The sequence below is a fragment of the Salmo trutta genome, chromosome 8, assembly GCF_901001165.1.
Source record: "Salmo trutta chromosome 8, fSalTru1.1, whole genome shotgun sequence".
Classification (NCBI taxonomy): domain Eukaryota; kingdom Metazoa; phylum Chordata; class Actinopteri; order Salmoniformes; family Salmonidae; genus Salmo; species Salmo trutta.
In genome coordinates, this window is record NC_042964.1 from 20,505,725 (window position 1) to 20,519,382 (window position 13,658).

Here is a 13,658-nt window from a genome sequence, read left to right on the forward strand (position 1 = left end):
TCCCTCCCTCTCTCTCCCTCTCACTGCATCCCCTCTCTCCATCTATTTCTCTACCACTTTTATACACCCCATCTACTCTACTCAGTACCTAAGTAAAGGAAAACAGTTGTTCCAGGCCAGGCCAGACAAGAGTGACTTCATTATACATACATAATCAATGTTTAATCTCCTCTCCTGAAACTGGCGTTGCTCTTCGCACCATGATATTTTCATCCCGGTAATCGAGATAAAACCAAATTGAATAACCTTCCCTTCCATAACCTGCAAAAAAAGAGAGAAAACATTAATACGGTATCAGACAGTGCCAGATGGCTCTTTCAGAATTAGGATTTTTTTTCGGTAACACCTGGTGATATTTGAAGAGTGCCTACATAACACATTCATAACCCATACATAACACATTCATAACCCATACATAACACATTCATAACCCATACATAACACATTCATAACCCATACATAACACATTCATAACCCATACATAACACATTCATAACCCATACATAACACATTCATAACCCATACATAACACATTCATAATCCATACATAACACCTTCATAACCCATACATAACACATTCATAATCCATACATAACACATTCATAACACATTCATAATCCATACATAACACATTCATAACCCATACATAACACATTCATAATCCATACATAACACATTCATAAGTAGCACTTTGCAATACACTACGGCAATACACTCTTGTTACCCTTCTAGAACATTCGAAAGTTCTCCGATTCTGGCTTGGATTCTCCTCAATCAACATCCCTACATTACCTGCAGATAAAAGTAACATTTTCAATACATACTTTGTTAATGTTTGGAGGAACCGTTTAACAGTTACATATAGAATTACATACAGAGTAAATCCTGTATTGGTTTGAGGTAAATCTGTGTGCTCTCTCTGTGAGTATGTGTGTGTGTGTGTGTGTGTGTGTGTGTGTGTGTGTGTACAAGTGCGTCCATACGTGTGTGTGCGTCCATGCGTGTGTGTGCGTATGTGTGTGTGTGTGTGTGTGCCTCCATGCATGTGTGTGTGTGCATATGTGCGTGTCTCTCTATCTAATTCTCTGTCATCGGGATTTGCTTTGCAAAGCGCTGTGCAAAGCTGCATAATACTTTATGCAAGGAGGTCTCAGATGGGGTGAGAGGGTCAGATGAGGATGGGATCAGCCCAGTGTTTGGACTTGTTTGTGTGTGTGTGTGAGAGCGGGCGAGAAAGAACGAGAGAAAAGCTGAGGAGATTGAGACAAATACACCGAAATAAATTGTGCCCAAGGCTTCAATGTGTTGGGTCTGCATGCGTGCGTGTGTTTACTTTCTATCTACCTATACACACGTCTAAGTGTGTGTCTGTGCGGATAGATTATCCAGTTGCGTTGGAGGCTGTTTTCAGATGTGTCCAGCAGAGGGCCCCAGACCGCGGTGAACCTTTGACCCCAGCGGTAGGGCCTCGGGTGACATCTGTCAGCTAAGCCTTTTATAGGCAAATGCAATTGCACACACCAACACTGACTACATCAAACTGAGATACATTCAGCCAAGGGTGCAACTTTCACTGGGGAGGGGTTTTTATCAGTACAATGTGATACAAAAAGAGGCAACGGTGTGCTTTAGGACCATGTGGACGCCTCAGAGTGGTCGGGTAGACTGTTTGGAGTGTTCAGCCGGCTGGATTTAGGACGGTGCGGACACCACTGTGCGGGCTGATAGGCTGTGTGAAGGCAAAGCCTCTGGAAGGCTGGCTGGACCAGCACGGGAGAGTTGAGCATAGTTCAGTGTGTATGTGTTGCGCTTTTTCACCGAGATGTAAAAGCCAGCAAGTAGAGCAGAAACGGTCTACTCTTTAGTTGACTGATGTAGCTGACAAGGTAACTGCTGTTTAACTTAACATAAAAAACAAAACTAGTATTTATGCGCAATGCTGAGCTAGTATTGTAACTGATGTGTAATGTTTTTAATCCCCTCTCAACTGAGATGAATGAATTAGCTGTGCTAGCTAGTAGCTACCACAGCCAGGTCAGCTCTAGCCTCTAGCTACCTGTCAGATAGCGATATGAGGTGGCTATTATTACTATCTATTATTATTACTAACAGCTGTTGTTTGTAGGGACATGTTTTGTAGCCTTTGTTTTGTCCCGTTTTAACAGAGAGCTGGCCAAAAGTTGGCAAATGTTAGCTAATCTTTTTGCCTCAATGACACTAGACGTAAATCAAACGATGAAGCCGTCGGCCAAATGATTGAAGATTGATATTGTGACATTTTTTCAGTGCAATGTGAGTTTTTAATAAGTCAGTATGGCTATGTAACGTTATTTATCTGTCAGTTTCCCCGAGTTAATTCTCTACTTTTCACACTGACAAAGTAATAAGCAGTTCTAAAGTTACAGGGGTCACTGTCATGGTCATATTCGATCCAAGATGGCGTAGCAGTTCAGACGTCCTGTCGTGTCCCGTGTATATATATATATATTTACATATTTTTTTTCTTCACTTATCTTTTTACATTTTTTTATTCTAAACACTCAACCTCAAAGCACTCTCCTGCAACCCGCCTCATCAATTTAAAAAAAAAAGAAAGTATTATTTACCTCATCTGAATTCCACGACAGAAGCTAGCCAGAGGTTAGCTATTTTCACTGGCTAACGTTGAAGTTCAGCTAGCTACGGTTAGCTGTCCTCAGCTATCCATTAGCTCGAAAAGCTATCGCCAGTTTTTGTACAGCGCGACTCAGACCAGAGCATATCGGACCTATTCTCTCTCCTTTCCTCGATTTCTACCGCAGGCTCTGGACATTTACACCTGGATCTTGCAGCTAACTAGCTGCTACCTGAGTGACTATTGGCAACGTCGGTCTCGGAATTAACACACACTATTACGGAGCTAGCTAGCTAGCCAGCTGAAGAATTCCGTCAGCCACTCGTGGGCTACTCCTGAGCTAGCCAGCTGAAGTGTCTCCTGGGCTACAACTCACCTATCCTGACCCGTTTTACTGCCGATGCGGAGCCCCATTGGGTCTTCACGACTGGATCACCGACGTTATCTGCCCGAGGGAGTTGTTCCAACTGGCCCCTCCGTCGCGACGTAACCTGATCGCCCATCTGCGGCCAGCTAATCGTTAGCTGTCTTTTCGGCTGCGATCTGAATAGGTCTATCGGACACTTTTCTTGGGCCACTATAACTAACTATTTTGCCAACTTGGACAGGTCCCCCCTTCCACACGGAACCCCACTAACCCACAGACGGAAACGCACGAGGCGGCTAAAAACAGACCTCCCTCCCATCTTCCACCAGCTTGCTACCTATGGCCCGGCTAGCTGTCTGATTCTCACTGGACCCTCTGATCACTCGGCTAAGCATGCCTCTCCTTAATGTCAATATGCCTTGTCCATTGCTGTTCTGGTTAGTGTTTATTGGCTTATTTCACTGTAGAGCCTCTAGCCCTGCTCATTATACCTTATCCAACCTCTCAGTTCCTCCACCCACACATGCTATGACATCTTCTGGTTTCAATGATATTTCTAGAGACAATATCTCTCTCATAATCACTAAATGCCTAGGTTTACCTCCTCTGTACTCACATCCCACCATACCTTTGTCTGTACATTATACCTTGAAGCTATTTTATCGCCCCCAGATACCTGCTCCTTTTTCTCTCTATTCTGGACGTCACAGACGACCAATTCTTATAGCTTTTAGCCGTACCCTCATACTTATCCTTCTCTGCTCCGCTGGGGATGTAGAGGTGAATCCAGGCCCTTCAGTGCCTGGCTCCACACCTACTCCCCAGGCGCTCTCTTTTGATGACTTCTGTAACCGTAATAGCCTTGGTTTCATGCATGTTAACATTAGAAGCCTCCTCCCTAAGTTTGTTTTATTCACTGCTTTAGCACACTCTGCCAACCCGGATGTCCTGGCTGTGTCTGAATCTTGGCTTAGGAAGACCACCAAAAACTGTGAAATCTTCATCCCTAACTACAACGTTTTCAGATAAGATAGAACGACCAAAGGGGGCGGTGTTGCAATCTACTGCAGAGATAGCTTGCAGAGTTCTGTCCTGCTATCCAGGTCTGTACCCAAACAATTTGAACTTCTACTTTTAAAAATCCACCTCTCCAAAAACAAGTCTCTCACCGTTGCCGCCTGCTATAGACCCCCCTCGGCCCCTAGCTGTGCTCTGGACACCATATGTGAACTGATTGCCCCCCATCTATCTTCAGAGCTTGTGCTACTAGGCGACCTAAACTGGGACATGCTTAACACCCCAGCCATTCTACAATCCAAGCTTGATGCCCTCAATCTCACACAAATTATTAATGAACCCACCAGGTACAACCCCAAAGCCGCAAACACTGGCACCCTCATAGATATCATCCTAACCAATGTGCCCTCTAATTACACCTCTGCTGTTTTCAACCAAGATCTCAGCGATCACTGCCTCATTGCCTGCACCCGTAATGGGTCAGCGGTCAAACGACCTCCACTCATCACTGTCAAACGCTCCCTGAAACATTTCAACGAGCAAGCCTTTCTAATCGACCTGGCCCTGGTATCCTGGAAGGATATTGACCTCATCCCGTCAGTAGAGGATGCCTGGTTATTTTTTAAAAATGCCTTCCTCTCCATCTTAAATAAGCATGCCCCTTTCAAGAAATTTAGAACCAGGAACAGATATAGCCCTTGGTTCTCCCCAGACCTGACTGCCCTTAACCAACACAAAAATATCCTGTGGCGTTCTGCATTAGCATCGAACTGCCCCCGCGATATGCAACTTTTTAGGGAAGTTAGAAACCAATACACACAGGCAGTTAGAAACGCCAAGGCTAGCTTTTTCAAACAGAAATTTGCTTCGTGCAACTCCAACTCTAAAAAGTTCTGGGACATTGTAAAGTCCATGGAGAATAAGAACACCTCCTCCCAACTGCCCACTGCACTGAGGATAGGAAACTCTGTCACCACCGATAAGCCCACTATAATTGAGAATTTCAATAAGCATTTTTCTACGGCTGGCCATGCTTTCCACCTAACTACCCCTACTGCATTCAACAGCACTGCACCCCCCACAGCTACTCGCCCAAGCCTCCCCCATTTCTCCTTCTCCCAAATCCATTCAGCTGATGTTCTGAAAGAGCTGCAAAATCTGGACCCCTACAAATCAGCTGGGCTTGACAATCTGGACCCTTTCTTTCTAAAATTATCTGCCGAAATTATTGCAACCCCTATTACTAGCCTGTTCAACCTCTCTTTCGTGTCGTCTGAGATTCCCATAGATTGGAAAGCAGCTGCTGTCATCCCCCTCTTCAAAGGAGGTGACACTCTTGACCCAAGTTGCTACAGACCTATATCCATCCTACCCTGCCTTTCTAAGGTCTTCGAAAGCCAAGTCAACAAACAGATTACCGACTATTTTGAATCCCACCGCACCCTCTCCGCTATGCAATCTGGTTTCAGAGCTGGTCATGGGTGCACCTCAGCCACGCTCAAGGTCCTAAACGACATCGTAACCGCCATCGATAAGAAACATTACTGTGCTGCCGTATTCATTGACCTGGCCAAAGCTTTTGACTCTGTTAATCACCACATCCTCATCGGCAGACTTAGTAGCCTTGGTTTCTCAAACGATTGCGTCGCCTGGTTCACCAACTACTTCTCTGACAGAGTTCAGTGTGTCAAATCGGAGGGCCTACTGTCTGGACCTCTGGCAGTCTCTATGGGGGTACCACAGGGTTCAATTCTTGGGCCAACTCTTTTCTCTGTATACATAAATGATGTCGCTCTTGCTGCTGGTGAATCTCTGATCCACCTCTACGCAGACGACACCATTCTGTATACTTCTGGCCCTTCTTTGGACACTGTGTTAACAACCCTCCAGACGAGCTTCAATGCCATTCAACTCTCCTTCCGTGGTCTCCAACTGCTCCTAAACACAAGTAAAACTAAATGTATGCTCTTCAACCGATCGCTGCCTGCACCTGCCCGCCCATCCAGCATCACTTCTCTGGACGGTTCTAACTTAGAATTTGTGGACAACTACAAATACCTAGGTGTCTGGTTAGACTGTAAACTCTCCTTCCAGACTCACATCAATCATCTCCAATCCAAAGTGAAATCTAGAATTAGCTTCCTATTTCGCAACAAAGCATCCTTCACTCATGCTGCCAAACATACCCTCGTAAAACTGACCATCCTACCAATCCTCGACTTCGGCGATGTCATTTACAAAATAGCCTCCAATACCCTACTCAACAAGCTGGATGCAGTCTATCACAGTGCCATCCGTTTTGTCACCAAAGCCCCATATACAACCCACCACTGCGACCTGTATGCTCTCGTTGGCTGGCCTTCACTTCATCATCGTCGCCAAACACATTGGCTCCAGGTCATCTACAAGACCCTGCTAGGTAAAGTCCCCCCTTATCTCCGCTCACTGGTCACCATAGCAGCACCCACCTGTAGCACGCGCTCCAGCAGGTATATCTCTCTGGTCACCCCTAAAGCCAACTCCTCCTTTGGTCGTCTCTCCTTCCAGTTCTCAGCTGCCAATGATTGGAACGAACTACAAAAATCTCTAAAACTGGAAACACTTATCTCCCTCACTAGCTTTAAGCACCTGCTATCAGAGCAGCTCACAGATCTCTGCACCTGTACATAGCCCATCTTTAATTGAGCCCAAACTACTACCTTTTCCCCTACTGTATTTATTTATTTTATTTATTTTGCTCCTTTGCACCATATTATTTATATTTATATTTTAACTTTTAACTTTCTTCAAACTACAAATCTACCATTCCAGTGTTTTTTTCTTGCCATACTTTATTTACTTTGCCACCATGGCATTTTTTTGCCTTTACCTCCATTATCTCACATCATTTGCTCACATTGTATATAGTCTTATTTTTTTTTTTCTACTGCATCATTGATTGTATGTTGTTTTACTCCATGTGTAACTCTGTGTTTTTGTATGTTGTCGAACTGCTTTGCTTTATCTTGGCCAGGTCGCAATTGTAAATGAGAACTTGTTCTCAACTTGCCTACCTGGTTAAATAAAGGTGAAATAAATAAATAAATAAAAATGGTGCACGGTAGAGGTCTGTGTTGGATTTCTTCATCCCGCTCCTGCCTGCACCCACAGCTTTTCATACCACCATCCACTGGCTTTCTGTCCGACTCCCACCAGGTAGCCGCAAGAACTGGTCCTAAACCCAAGCACAGTCCCGCAATGTTTTTTTAGGCGTATGTGACACATCTCACTTGCCAGCCATGGTCCCAGCAATTTTTGTGCCCTATAGGCGATATCAAACGCGCAAAAATCACTTAAGAAACATGTTATATTACCAGAGATTCTCACATGGCCTTATATTAAGCTATCTGTATTACTGGGCTGGATTAGCCAATATGCTAGATGTAGTTTGAAGAGAGCAGAGTTGGAGAGACTTACACTTTCTCTTGAGCTATTTTTTATAGCCTACCAGATAAATATGGGTGATCAATATTTAGGCCTTTCTAGACAATGTAGTAAACTAATAGCCTAATCATAGGCCTGTTTAGGAAGTACATTTCCTTGGAAAGATAACTGCGCCATGCTATAGCCTACTCTTTTTAATTGAGACCACACGTGCACCTGATCGCGCAGGTATGGCTACTGAACTTGAAGCAGCGAGAATGATGACAGCGACCCTTGCTACATTTTGCGTAGGCCAATAGGATATAGTCTACCTTTCAGGAGGACAATTTGCAGGCCGTGACAAATAAATGGGTAATCAATACTTATTGAAAATGAAAAGGTGCAATGCTCGCTCACCATAGTAGACTAACCTATGTATTTATTTACAGACACTAGTAAAATATAGTACAATCATATTTAAGTTCATTTCATATTTAAGTTAACTAAAGTATTTGAAGGTGGTTCATATACTGTTTGTACTGTACACAGTACTTTAGCGCTTGATTGAGCTTGCCTGGCATAATGTAACCAATTGAATAGTCCCCTAAAAGTGCAAATCAATCCTGTCTTTCTGACTCTAGAATAAGCTCAATCAAACACTCACAAAAGTAATTTGAAAGAAAATCATTACAATTTGAACCCAGGGAGGTCTCATGCATTCTTCCCTCCCCCTCTTTCCTCCCTATTTCCGCTGTCTCTATCTCTTTCTCCACAGGGTTAGGGTCATGGCACCCCAGGCGTTTACGTAGAAGGACATGTGAGTTTTGTTGACCTCTCTATCTGTCCCTTGTCCCTTGTTTAAATTTTCTTGCAAGATCTAACCCAAACAATGCAGTAATCAAGAACAAATCAAGAACAATGTAATACTAAAAATAACAAGGTAGAACAAAAACACATATAAAAACATATGAAAATAAGAAGAACACGATAGAAGAACCCATTCCTACCTCTTCCTACTTTCCTTCCTCCGCCCCAGAGCTCCCTGTCAAGGCTCCGCAGTGGTCTACGGCGATGACGTTGTTCGTTCTTTCGTTCATTCGAGGAAAGCACCTTGAACTCAGCAACCACCCCGGCAGTCACGCTCGTCACGTTGCGTAACTCCCTCCCAACCCCGCCACCTGACCTCTCCGTGAACCGTTACATCGCCGCCGGGGGTTACGCTAAACCGTCCCGTTCAGGAGGCAAAGAAGAGAGAAGAGCAACAGCGCCTCACCCCTGTCTTCTTCTAAAATCTATATCATAAATCTAAGCAGGAAGACAGCTGAGGATACAACTTTTGTGGTGTATAGGGGTTTGGGTTCACAAACAGGGAAATATGCATGGTCATAGCCTATAGTGGCACTGTATAGGACAGTGTACTTCATGTCCCAAAATATACAGAACAAAAATATCAACGCAACATGTAATGTGTTGGTCCTATGTTTCATGAGCTGAAATAAAAGATAGCAGAAATGTGTCAATACGCACAAAAAGCTTATTTTGCGCACACATTTGTTTATATCCCTGTCAGTGAGAATCTCTCTTTTGCCAAACTAATCCACCCACCTGAGAGGTGTGGCATATCAAGAAGCTGATTAAAAAAACATGATCATTACACAGGTGCACCTTGTGCTGGGGGACAATAAAAGGCCACTCTAAAATGTGCAGTTTTGTCACACAACACAATGCCACTAATGTCTCTAGTTTTGAGGAAGTGTGCAATTGGCATGCTGACTGCAGGAATGTCCACCAGAGCTGTTGCTAGATAATTGAACGTTCATTTCTCTACCAAAAACTGCTTCCAACGTCATTTTAGAGAATTTGGCAGTACGTCCAACCGGCCTCACAACCGCAGACAACATGTAACCACGCCAGCCCAGGACCTCTGCTTCTTCACCTGCGGGATCATCTGAGACCAGCCACCAGGACAGCTGATGAAACTGTGGGTTTGCACTTCCAAAGAATTTCTGGGTTATGGGCAGGCATAAGCTACAGACAACGAACACAATTTTATTGATGGCAATTTGAATGCACAGAAATACCGTGACAAGATCTATGTTGCAAGGATCTGTACACAATTCCTGGAAACTGAAAATGTCCCAGTTCTTTCATGGCCTGCATACTCACCAGACAAGTCACCCATTGAGCATGTTAAGGATGCTCTGGATCGACGTGTACGACAGCGTGTTCCAGTTCCAGCCAATATTCAGCAACTTCACACAGCCATTGAAGATGAGTTGGACAACATTCAATAGGCCACAATCAACAGCCTGATCAACTCTATGTGAAGGAGATGTGTCACGCTGCATGAGGCAAATGGTGGTCACACCAGATACTGACTGGTTTTCTGTTCCCCTCCACTACTTTTTATTTTAAAGGTATCTGTGACCAACATATAGATATCTGTATTCCCAGTCGTGAAATCCATAGATTAGGGTCTAATGATTTTATTTAAATTGACTGATTTCCTTATATGAACTGTAACTCAGTAAAATCTTTGAAATTGTTGCATGTTGCGTTTAGATTTTTGTTCGGTGTACATATATATATATATTTTTTTTTAATGGAAACTTCTACGTAATCTCAATACAAGAATACATACATTTTTGAAATTGTGTCGTGCTTTTCAAGAATCTCAAAGCACGTAAAAAGTGAAATAACAAACACGAAATTTTAATGGTGGACATTAAAAGTCTCGGGTCAGTTTAGGATGAAATGGAGGCTGTTTGGGCTGGAAATGCAGTGGAGGTTCAGTGGAGGGGGCATCGATGGAAAAGCCAAGGAGAAACAAACACAGTCCGAAAAACATTAGTCCCAAAGCTTTAACAGCGCACTACACCTGCTTCACTCCATTGAAGCCCCTTCTCTGGCACTGGTCCTCCATTGCCAGGAATGTAACACCCACCTGGGAGATGCCGTGGCTGCTGAAAAGCGCACGAAAAGCCACCACATCTTGGCAGTGGTTAGGAGCATTCCCTGAGCAGTGCCTGAACTTCCTTGGTTACCTCTGGACACAGCATGCAGTCCTTGGTTTAATACTTCCAAACACGTTATTTGAATCCAAACAGCCAGCTAGCTAGCTATCATGCCAAAATATAGACTTTTCATCACGATCCTGCAACTCTGAGAGTCAAGACCACAGGACATAATGAGCAAACGCTAGAGCAGCCTAACACCCCAAAAAGAAATAAAAAATGTAACAAAACACCCTTAAAAATACAAAAAATATGGACAATATTTACAGAAGAATGAACAGAAGTGGAGAATAAAATGTGTTGAATAAATGTATTTTCGATTCAAGAACAAGCAGAAAAAAATATTTTCAAGAGCGAAGTGAGGGGGGGTGGAGATTTCACTTCACTATGACACCATCTTTTGGACAACAGCGGTCACTGCATTTCAGAGCTGCGAAGCCCAACAGAAAAAACTCCTCCGATCCCTTTCATATATCTATACCAAAATGCCGTACTCATATGTTGACTAAAAACAAATGGAGCTTTGCAATCAGCTCAAACCAATCCAATAGTTTACAATTGACACGAATGAGGCTCACAAACAATAGCACAGCAGGATTTGAACACTCACTCCAACCAGTATATCCACAAAGACAAATCCAGACAAATGTAGCTTTTCATAGTAAAATGCCTGCTATATTTTTAGATGACTAGAGTATCATTTCCCTCTGATTTAGATGCATTGCTGTGTGCTGTATTGGATATGAATGTACAGTGCGGTATTTGATTTGGAACCTATTCTGACAGATGCTTGCCCACACACGGTCTCCCCAACCCACCCCCTCCGCCCCCTCTCGGGCCTTTTAGCCAATGGGAGCTAGGCAGACCCTCTGGGGTGTGACTCATTAGCTAGATTCCAGGACCTGGATCTGGCCCACTGCATGCGCTCAGTCAGAAGAGATGTGGTCCAGAGGGGCCGACATCATCTGCTTCCTCTCCTGTTGGAGAGGAGAGGAGGGGGAAGAGAAGAGAAGAGAAGAAAGGTCTGCTTATTCATACCTGAATATTACAGTCCATTATTTTTTTCTCTCTCTCTCTCTCTCTCTTACTCTCCTAATGACCCTTTCTATCTCTCTTTGTCTCTCTCCTAATGACTCTTTCTATCTCTGCTCCTCTGTCTCCTGTCTCCTCTTCTGTCCAATTTGCTGCTGTGCTAAGGATATTACTGTGATATACCAGTATTGCTTGTTTTGGGTTTGGATCCATATGTTAAATTGATAGTGTGGATGCTCTGTTCTGAGCTATGAGACAGGACCAAACCTAAGACCTGGTAGGGGAGGAGAGAAGAGAGAAAGGAGAGGAGAGAAGAGAGATGATAAGAGAGGGCTGGGTGGGTGGGTTTAAATAGTCATGCAGAAAGCTGCCTGTAGCCCAAGCCAAGCAAGCTCCCTTATTCAGAGATGCCCTTTGGGGTGGTAGAGGGGAGGGGGAGACGGGGGAGAGAGGGAGGAGATAAGCCCCCCTCCTCATGGTCCATCAGCTCTCGTACCCCCATGAGAGACTGGTCTGGTCTGATCAGTCTCTCATCCCCTTCCCCTATACACGTCTCTCTACCTCCAATGCCCAATCTCTCATCTTTCCTTCCACTATACTAACCTCTATCTCTTCTTCCAATGCTTTCAAAACAAGATATAATCAATTACCCCAAAAATGGAGCGAGAGAGAATGTAAAAGAATGCTAGCTTGCCACTTCCTTTTCCTGCTAGCTTGCCACTTCCTTTTCCTGCTAGCTTGCCACTACCTTTTCCTGCTAGCTTGCCACTACCTTTTCCTGCTAGCTCGCCACTACCTTTTCCTGCTAGCTTGCCACTACCTTTTCCTGCTAGCTCGCCACTACCTTTTCCTGCTAGCTTGCCACTACCTTTTCCTGCTAGCTTGCCACTAACTTTTCATGCTAGCTTGCCACTACCTTTTCCTGCTAGCTCGCCACTTCCTTTTCCTGCTAGCTTGCCACTACCTTTTCCTGCTAGCTTGCCACTACCTTTTCCTGCTAGCTCGCCACTACCTTTTCCTGCTAGCTTGCCACTACCTTTTCCTGCTAGCTCGCCACTACCTTTTCCTGCTAGCTTGCCACTACCTTTTCCTGCTAGCTTGCCACTAACTTTTCATGCTAGCTTGCCACTACCTTTTCCTGCTAGCTCGCCACTACCTTTTCCTGCTAGCTTGCCACTACCTTTTCCTGCTAGCTCGCCACTACATTTTCCTGCTAGCTTGCCACTATCTTTTCCTGCTTTACTGCCCGCTATAGATCTCCCATCTTCCCTTGTAGCAGAATGTTAGCTTGCCACTACCTCCACAATCCAAAAGGCTTTCAAAATCAGGCATATAATCAATTGCTGAAAACATTTATTTTTAATTTGCCATCCTGTAAAGGCTTATCAAAATCTGCCATCTGTTCTTTATCATTGAGCATTCAATAAACATGTGTTGGCTTTACCATCTGTCTGTCACGTACAGTAAGCTACTTTTTCCATTATTCAAACTAGTGGGTTTTTGTGTGCATTTTCATGAATAGAAATCAACCAAGCCATTAACTCCTGTTTTAACAAAGCCATAGTAGTCGTCCCAAATGGCACCCTATTCCCTACATAGTGCATTACTTTTGACCAGACCCCTATCAGGTATGTGTACACTGATGTGAGTAGATGGATACACAGGATGACCTGTGGAATGTGAATGGGACCTTTGTCCCACTACATTAACATCATGGCTGTGTCCAAAATGGCACCCTGTTCCCTATATAGTGCACTTCTTCCCATAGGGCCCTGGTTAAAAGTAGTGTACTGTAAAGGGAGTAGGGTGCCATTTGGAATGAAGCCCACGAGAGTGACCCTGAATGAAGAGAGGGCAGTGGGAAAGCGATATGATTTGATACAGTGCAATGGGGTTTTATCACATAACATGATTCACTATTATTATGAGGTAAAAAAATAAAATAAAAGAATGTTGGTACAAAATGATAGTACTTTTAGACTATGGTTCTGATGGCTCTCAAATGCAATCAAAGCAAATTTGTGGCATAAAGTTCCATGGTAGTGTAGCCATGGTTTTGGAATAACACATATTTCATGTATGTCTGATGCTTTTATTACACTGTAAAACCATTAAACATGTGACACATTTAGAACCTACATGTCAGTGTTTAAGACTTAGATTTGCTAATAAGTGTTTAAACAAGATTAAACATGATTGTCAGCTTTTTCCA